The 8,986-nt window shown below is 38.8% G+C and overlaps 1 pseudogene; it reads left to right on the top strand.

Moving 5' to 3' along the window:
• The first annotated feature begins 1,938 nt into the window (after positions 1 to 1,938).
• Positions 1,939 to 2,250, top strand: LOC122797295 (annotated as a pseudogene).
• Positions 2,251 to 8,986: the final 6,736 nt, after the last annotated feature.

Genomic DNA, 8,986 nt, shown 5'->3' with positions numbered 1-8,986 from the left:
AAAACAGCATGGTAATAATTTAGTACAATATGAAGAGCACACCTACAGATCTTTCAAAATCAGCGTGAACAGTGATTGATCGGTATGTCTGTATAAGGATCAAGGATAAATCATTTTGGAATATGCTGAGTAGAACATTCTGTCCTGCACACTCAGTATGGCCTTTCCTCAATGTTTGCTTTACCACAAAACAATAATGTTAGCATTTAAAACAACAGTACAAGATATATATGGACAACAATTGTATTCTTATTTATTCTTTGCGTGACACCTGGCAAGCGGTATTAGCAGTGTTCAGGAATGACTGTATAAAAATGGCACTTAAGTCCTATGGCAAAAATAAAAAATAAAAAAGTATGTATGAGATAAGAGTTTGCCATCCACTGCGCATATAAGGCTGCCTTTTTCACATATCAGTTTGCATTAAAGATATTAAAACAATGAATTCAATTAGAAGCTATTGCACTTAAAACCATTTATGCCTGAAATTATTACTCCCCTGAAGGAAGAGCTTATACAGCAAAAGTTACAGTGCTGTCAGAAAAAGGTGCATTTCCAGCCAAGCGCACTTTTGTAGTCCTCACATTATACACTTGGAGTGTTAGTTTCTCTTTGGTGTTCATAGCTGCAACACAAATTTAAGAGCTTCATGTTCCATTTTTCATGAGTTCACTTCCAATGCGGTATCCCAACACTTTATTCATTTTTTGCGTGACATCAAGGCATTCTGTACTACAGAAGCCAAATGCACTAAAGACAACGTAGAAGAACAATATAATGCAAGTGACTCCATATTTGTATGCCACACTGTTAAAGTTCTGAATTCTAAACAATATCCCTGAGTGCATAGCTAGAGGTGGAAATTTATAACTTACATGAAACAGAGACATCAACATTAACCGGCATGAGATGGAATCTCTGTGGTCCATGTATATATAGTGATCAACACTCATGGCTAATTCTTACTGACATGTTTCTCACCTAAATGGAAGATTAAAGAAATAATGTTGTTTTTCTTTTGGCTTTTCCCAGTTAGGGGTCACCACAGCAGAACTCCGGTCTGCTAATGATTGGCAGTAGATTTTTACAGTGCTGAGGTGCCAGCTCGACGCCCAACCTTCAACAAAGGCACGCCCATTCACGCATGTCTTTTGAACGCTACTTGACTGTGGGGAGGACATACAGACTCAACACAGAAGGCGCATCAGCCGAGAATCGAATGGGAGAACCTCTTGCTGTGAGGCAACAACTCTACCGCTGCACCACCTCAGCTTAATAACATTAAAGAAATAATACATACATTTAATTCTAGACCATTTCTGTGCTTTCTGTTGCTCAAATGCAGTTCTCTCTGTTGTCCATCATTATGCTTAGGCTGTGAATGAGAGCTCAGATTTGGGCATTGGTTCCTTGTCATTTTTCCTGAGATGGATAAAGAGAAGACAGGGCAGAGGATGAGAGGATAATGCTCCATTTAGAGCACAAAAGTGATGTTAGGAGGCACCTAAAATTTGTATAGCCCTCCTTGCAAAACATTACAACTGATAGCTTCTGCAGTGAGACTATATTGGGTCACAGTGCAAGGTTGAGGTTTAGCATAGCTTAGCCAAGGCTGTGAACCATGCAAATGGCATCCCATGCAAGGATGAAGAGTGCTACCACCATGAAAGTCATTGGAGGAAATAACCTTTGCCATACGACTGCACAAGCAACTTCACATTTCTTTTAAAAAGACCGTATCACAGAGTTTCTAATAGTAGCAGTTCATAATTTCCTATCTCCGTTGTGGATTGCCATGGTGGAGATGGAAGCAAAATCTAATTGATGTGTAATTTACATATTGCATGCTTGGAATAGATGTTTGGTTCTCCTTCTGTCAGTGGTTTACGCCCCCTTAAGTATTCTGGTGCTAAAGGGCAGTCCTAAGAAAACATAAGAACAAGCATGGCTATCGATTGGGTTGGATTTGTTTATGTTGCCTTGCTTATGATTGGCGGTATCATGGGATATACTTGCAAAGGCAGTTTGGTGTCCCTTTTGGCTGGATTAGGTTTTGGTTGTGTGTCAGCTTATGGAGCATAGTGTGTGACAAGTAACCCAAAGAATGTGAAAGTATTACTTTCTTGCGCATTCATTCTGGCATTAGTAATGGGAATGAGGTTCAAATGATCAAAAAAAGTCACGCCTGCAGGAGCACTGGCTTTTCTCAGCATGGCTATGATCTTGAGGTTGGTTATTCTGTTTCTGTGAAACATTCCTGTATTTACGGGATACTCGACAACATTCCTTCTCTGCAATTAATCTGCAGGCACAAAGATTTTTGATGACTAATGGGACATTAACAATTATGTGTTAATTGCATAGAATGTCTACATGTGCTGAGCTGTCATCATTGTCTTGTGTTGTCGATTATCTGGAATTGCTTTTATGATGTAATATTGTATTATTATGCCAGGCAGTTAACTGGGAAAATGCAAGCTTGATAAATTACTCAGAAATATTTAACATTCTGATGGAGCTTTTAAAATTTACATTTTAACTCAGAAAAGCACTGCAATTGTTTTGAAGGGGGGATAAAATCTGATTGTGCAGTTAGAATTGTGCTACTCTTGTTGTCCCTCATTGACAGGGGTGACAGGCGCTGACTGAAGATCCTTTTTGAGGATAAACTCCTGGCTAGGCTTGGAAGGGCCCCAGGGCCATTAGCTTAGTAACCTCCTATGAATATATACAAAAGATGTGAAAACAGGACCTCTTAAACTGATGGGAGAAATGTTATACAGCCTACAATATACCGCAAGTATGTTTAAGAAGACTGACCAATAAGCATGCAATACCCAAACATTATCAGATTTTTTTTTTTTTTTTTGTAATGTGTAGTTTCTGAAAAGATTGGATGTAACTGGAGTGACTGCAATGCCGCAGAAAGACACGGGGAAAGTATGAGTTCAGGTATGACTGATTCCCATTTCAAAATAGCACTGATTTTACAAATAGTTTAAGACCTCTATGGGCATCAGTCCATAACTGTCTGTCAGACAACTACATAAATATGCATACTTTTTCATTGAAAATGCACTGATCTGTATGATTAATTCATATGACTTTCAGTAGTCAATGTTTAGGTAAAAAGAGATGTCTGTGAGTTCAATTCCTGACAAGAGAAATTACTCTGTAATACTCATTTTACAATTGAACACTTAGTAGCTGTAATCATAATGTAGAATAGCATGTACTCATTTCAGATATACATTTAATGAAATGTTAATCAAAACCCATCATTCAAATAGTCACACTGTTTGTAGACTGTACATTGTTTTGAGAGCCAGGAAAATAATACCTTTTTGTAACAGCAATCTGTGGCCTCAAAGAATCATATCTGGATATAAAGAATATTAAAAATGTATGTGGAATATGTAGGGACTGACACATATTAAAGTTATATGAGATTTTTGACATTTTTCTCTCATCAATTTAACTTTTTATTTTATTACATTTGATCAGTCATTCCTGTTACATCATGACCACCAGCACAGGGATCTGGACTGTAATTTTATCTTTCACACATAGCTGTGGTAGCATCACCAAAGGTAATAAAGGTGCCCATCTCTTCTGGGTCACAACCTGTCAGCATTTCTTGTGCAGATCAAGTGTGTCAGGTAGCTCTACTCCAAGGGCCAGTGCTGTGGCACCCAGTGGAGGTGGCATTTATTTCATTCAATAAGTGCTGACTGGACTTGTGGTGGACAGTTATGGAGAGGGGCCTCTGTGTCAAATAACTGTCTCATCAGGTACTAACCCAAGTCTCTGTGATAGGAGATAGTGGTGACTGTTCTGAGATTAAGGACTAGATTCCAACTGCATTCATGGTGGATAGGTCTGTGCCTCCAGATTCTCATACCTAACCCCAGTCATGGTGTCACCCACCCACTAGTGTCCATTAGCATCCCTTACTGTCTTGTATGTTCTGTATGTGTGCAACTGCTACCTAACCTACCCTACAAGTCTACCTGTCTTATTCATGAGCACTTCCCAAACAGTTCTTTCTTTAAAAACAAAAAGAAAAGGGTACCTGCCCCACAAAAAATACGCCACATACATAACAATCCACTTTGCATATATATTTGTGTATGACACATTTAATTTGGCCCAGTCAGTCAAATATTATTAAGTTGTCATCAAACAAACTTTATGATGTAAATATCTGAAATTTTCAAATAATTCTCAAATAATTTGTATAATTACAGTGTTACCTTGTGAAGAAGTGGATAACTATGGTTCTCTCCCATTGCCATCATGCACATTAATTATTCACCCAGTGCCCTACCCTCTACTTGATCCTCATTTTTTTACCGCTATCCTATCAGCCATATTTCATACCTTTAATCCAGTAAAAATATAAATTCATGCACCATGCAGATGGACAGAAATTACTTAGAAAAATACATTTCTATTTCTGTCTATAGCATTTACATGATGCATGGCACTGATCAGCACTGCTGCACATACCTATGTAACAGTAATTGCCTCTTCCCATCCTATGGCAATTTTACCTTTAAGTGCAGTCATATGGTGCTCTTTGCACTACTATGTTTAGCCCTGCTGAGTGGCAGAAAGCAATAATGATATCACTATGAGGAGACATTCAGTATTATAAATATAACTGGATGAAGTGTTCAATGTACTCTTGATGAGGTATTTCAATTGACACAGCAGATAGCATGGTCACCTCACAGCAAGAGGCTCCCAGGTTCAATTCTTGGCTGGGATGCCTTCAGTGTGGAGACTACATGTCCTCCCTGAGTTCATGCTGGTTTCCTCTGTGTGCTCCAGTTTCCTCCCACATTGCAAAGACATGCACTAAGTGGATTGGCCATAGGTGTGAGTGTGCATGCAAGTGCATTGTATGGAAGAACAAATGCAGCAGGGCTACCCAACCGTCAGTCTGAACCTTGGCTGTAGATGATTGTTGCAGTTGAATTGACACCCTGACCCCATGTGCAAAATGGGAAAAAAAGGGGCGTGGATGGATGAGATGTTTCAATTATTCATACAATATGTTGTGCAGTGCAACCACATATGTTTGTTATTTGATGTACAAAGCACATGTTCCCTTCCTTCATACATTGGTCATGTTCCCTTTCTCTCAACTGTGTGATATCTGATAACTGGGGCATGACTTCTCTGGTGTGGTCAGCCATTGCAGAGATTTACAGAACATTGTGTGAGATTGGCAGGTGTTCAAATCCAGGATTGTGTTCAAAGTTAAAAATAAATAAATAAATAAATAAATAAATAAATAAATGTGCAATATTACATCATGAAGAAGTGCAAAGACAGGCTACTGTCCCACCACCAGTCTGCTTATTCCTTAATTACTCTACCAGTGTCCTACCCTCTGGTTGCTCCCATTTTTAACACTTTCCTAAAAACTCCATTTCATTCTTTTCATCATCTCAAATAATAGATTCACAGTCCATACACATCTCCTAAAATGGACTATAAACAAAAATCTTCATGTCTGCACTCAGCATTTGTGCACTTGAGAATGAGCACCAACAGCTACTGCTATCTCTCATCTAACTGCAAACACTCAAAAAATAATCATGCATGATTTAATATTTTCCAATCACCCATGCAAATAAGCTCAGCAGGAATGCACTTCAATAAGTGATTCTGACAGAGAGAAAGCAACGCTAGTGGGCTGTACTACTTCTGTATACTTTATGGGTCAAACTATAGATGATATCTGGAGTACAGTCCAACGCACTCGGTGCATGTCTGTATGTATATGAGTGTGGGAGTCTTTCACATTTCCTTCTAAATGTGTTCCATTGAATTGGTACAATAGCAAACATAATTTCAGAATGGTAAATATGAGTGAGGTGTTTATGTTTTGCATGTATACTTTGTAATTACCTTGAATGCTGTATACACATCTAAATATATATGTCACTGATGCCCACATAATCACAAGACTTATCTCTGATGATATGAGGATTAACAATAAAGACTTCCTGGGGGCAGTCCCTGTTTAACTTCTGTCACTATTGCCCAACACCTATCTGTTCAATATCTGTTACTAATATCTGTTACTGCTACACATATATAGCTATCATTCCCTACCACAATTAATGTGAAACATGCAATGTTTGACATATTGTGAGCTATGATAAACACACTGATGTTTTTTGTTTGACTGACCAGTTTGCACATTCCCCTACACAAATGTTGAGCACTACAATTATGTGCTGCCTGACGGTTGTAATAAAACTTTTTTTCTGTGGCATCAGCAGTTAATACACAACTCTTGAGGATGTGGATTTAGTTAGACAGGTGATTGAATCCAGCAATGTGTGCCTAGCATGAGTGTACCAAAAGGCACTACTGGCTTATCCAACAGATATGATATGTATAATTCCACTTAGTGGTGCCATCTACACAGGGAGACAGATACCCAGCTATAGTACTCCCTTTTAGGGAAGATATATGCACTGCGATATGCTGCTCAGGCTAACACTTCAAATGTGTGCTGTTTGACAACTGTGATAAGACTTCTTCTGTTATTAATACACAGCTGTTGAAAATATGGACTTTCATGGGCAGGTCTGGCGTAACAAACACATGGAATGGGATGATTCATCCAAGTGCTAACAGTTGTCTGGCTGCAGGATTTTTATCACTCACTCCCACCCTTTCAGCCATTTGTCCAAGTGTGTGTGTGTTTTTGAAAACTATGATATGCTTTAGCATCAGAACTTGATGCACAGATCAAACAGAACAGTAACAAACATCACTGGCCTACTCAACATATGTGATGTAGATAATTCAACATAGTAGGAACATTTACAAGGGGATAGAAGTTTGATCCCACAGATCCCTTTTTGGGGAAAACATTTTAATTGAAATATATTGCTTGAGTTATGCTTTCTTGAGTGTACTTTCTGACAGCCATAATATAATTTCTACTAAGGTGTCAGTGGTTGATACACAATTCAGTAAAATATGGACTTAAGTGAGGTGTTTGAATCTGATAATGTATAACCACTGTGGGTATGTAAAAGAATAGTAACAGGCAGGATTGTCTTAGCCAAGATATTTGATGTGTATAAATCAACTTAGTGAAGACCTTTACAAATGAGAGGCAGGAAACTCAAGATTTGCAGTTCCTTTTAAGGAAGCCATATGCATTCCAACACAGTGTTCAAGTTAACCCGTGAAGTGTGCTTTTTTTCTGACACCTATTATATGTGTTTTTCTGTCGAATCACAAGTCAAGGCACCCTTCAGAGCATATGGGCTTAGATAGCCAGGGGTTGAATCAGAGAATGTATAATGTAATACTAACAGATATGAATATGCTACTCAAGAGATGTGATGCATAGCATTCAGTGTAAATGTAATATTACCACAGGAGAAGGGTTTTAATCCTCCAAGTGTATTTTTTTTTCTTTTAAATGGTCCCATATACATTCAAACACTCTGCTGAAGATATCCATTCTATTGTTTGCATTCTAACCAATGGGATAGGAATTATTCAGTGGTATCAGCAGTTAAGCATAGGTAAGAGACTGTAGAGTTGGGTAGGCATGGGTTAGAATTCTACAGAGTGTGACAAGTATGACATATATTACCAAATGATAACAGGCAGGGCTACCTTAATCCGCAGATGTTATATATACAATTCACTTAGTGCTAATATTTATGCCTGGAGAAATTTGTGATGCCCAGCTGATGTATGGCTTATTTTGTGGTATCATCTGTTAGTGTACAGATGTAGGGACTGTGTAAGCTGCACAGACAGGTGTTTGAATCCAGCAGTGTGTCTGTCGTATGACTGTGCACAAAACCAACTAGTAACAGGCAGGACTAGATAACTTAACAGATATTATTGTGTATCATCTTAATTAGTTGTGCCATTTGCATAGAGAGAGGGATTTGATCCATCAAGTATTATACTACTTTTTGACATCCCAAAACATTGCTCATGTTATCCCTTCAGCGGTGTGCTTTCTGACAAATGTCACATGACATCTGTGTGGCATCATCTGTTAGTGCACAGCTGCAGAGGATGTTGCTTAAATAGGCAGATGCGCAAATCAAGTATTGTGTAACGTGTGTTACTATGTTCAAAATCAAGTAGAAACAGACAGTTATGATTTACTCAACAGATGCTGATGTGTAAAATGCTACTTAGTGGTAATGCTTTTACAGGCACAGTGCTTTGATCCCCCAGCTGATAGCCTGCCTTTTAAGGCAGCCCATATGCAAATACTGAAATGTTGAATTTCAGTATTTCGAGACTGAATAGTCGAAAAACCACATACACGAAAACACACAATCCCGAACACTACAATTGCATCCATTTACACACACACACACACACACACACACACACACACACACACACACACACACACACCAGGACATAATCACACACACACACACACACATACACCTACCTAACTAAATAAACATAACAACACACACAAACACACTTAACCTACCTATAAGCAGAGGGGCAAGCCCCCTTACACCCCCACATGGGGGGCTGCGCCCACCACACCCCCCTTCTTATATATTCTAACTCTGTGGTCGCACTAAACACACAAACACATAAAAAACACCAACGCACACACTCACACACAATAAAAATCCCTACCCATTATCCTCAAACACACAGCACTTACTTGAAACCCCAGATAGATCCACAAACCGCACCACACGTCACAAATGTGACACCACGATAGCGGCAGATTCGACATTTGTGGATTCGGCATAGTGTCGTTTCGGCTAACTGCACTTTCCACTGTTCAGTCTCAATGCACTGAATTTCGACATTTCAGTACATTGAGATTGTCTAGTGTATCCATTCAGACACACTGCTCATGTTATCCCTTCTACTGCGTTCCATTTGACAACTATATTATGGCATCTTCTGTGGCATCAGAAGATAATTTACAAGTCTACAGATTGTGATTTATATA

Source organism: Protopterus annectens, chromosome 3.part0 (genome assembly GCF_019279795.1).
Source record: "Protopterus annectens isolate FY-2018-M chromosome 3.part0, PAN1.0, whole genome shotgun sequence".
Lineage (NCBI taxonomy): Eukaryota > Metazoa > Chordata > Ceratodontiformes > Protopteridae > Protopterus > Protopterus annectens.
Note: the sequence above shows the minus strand (reverse complement) of the source record. Positions and strands in the feature narration are given on the sequence as shown.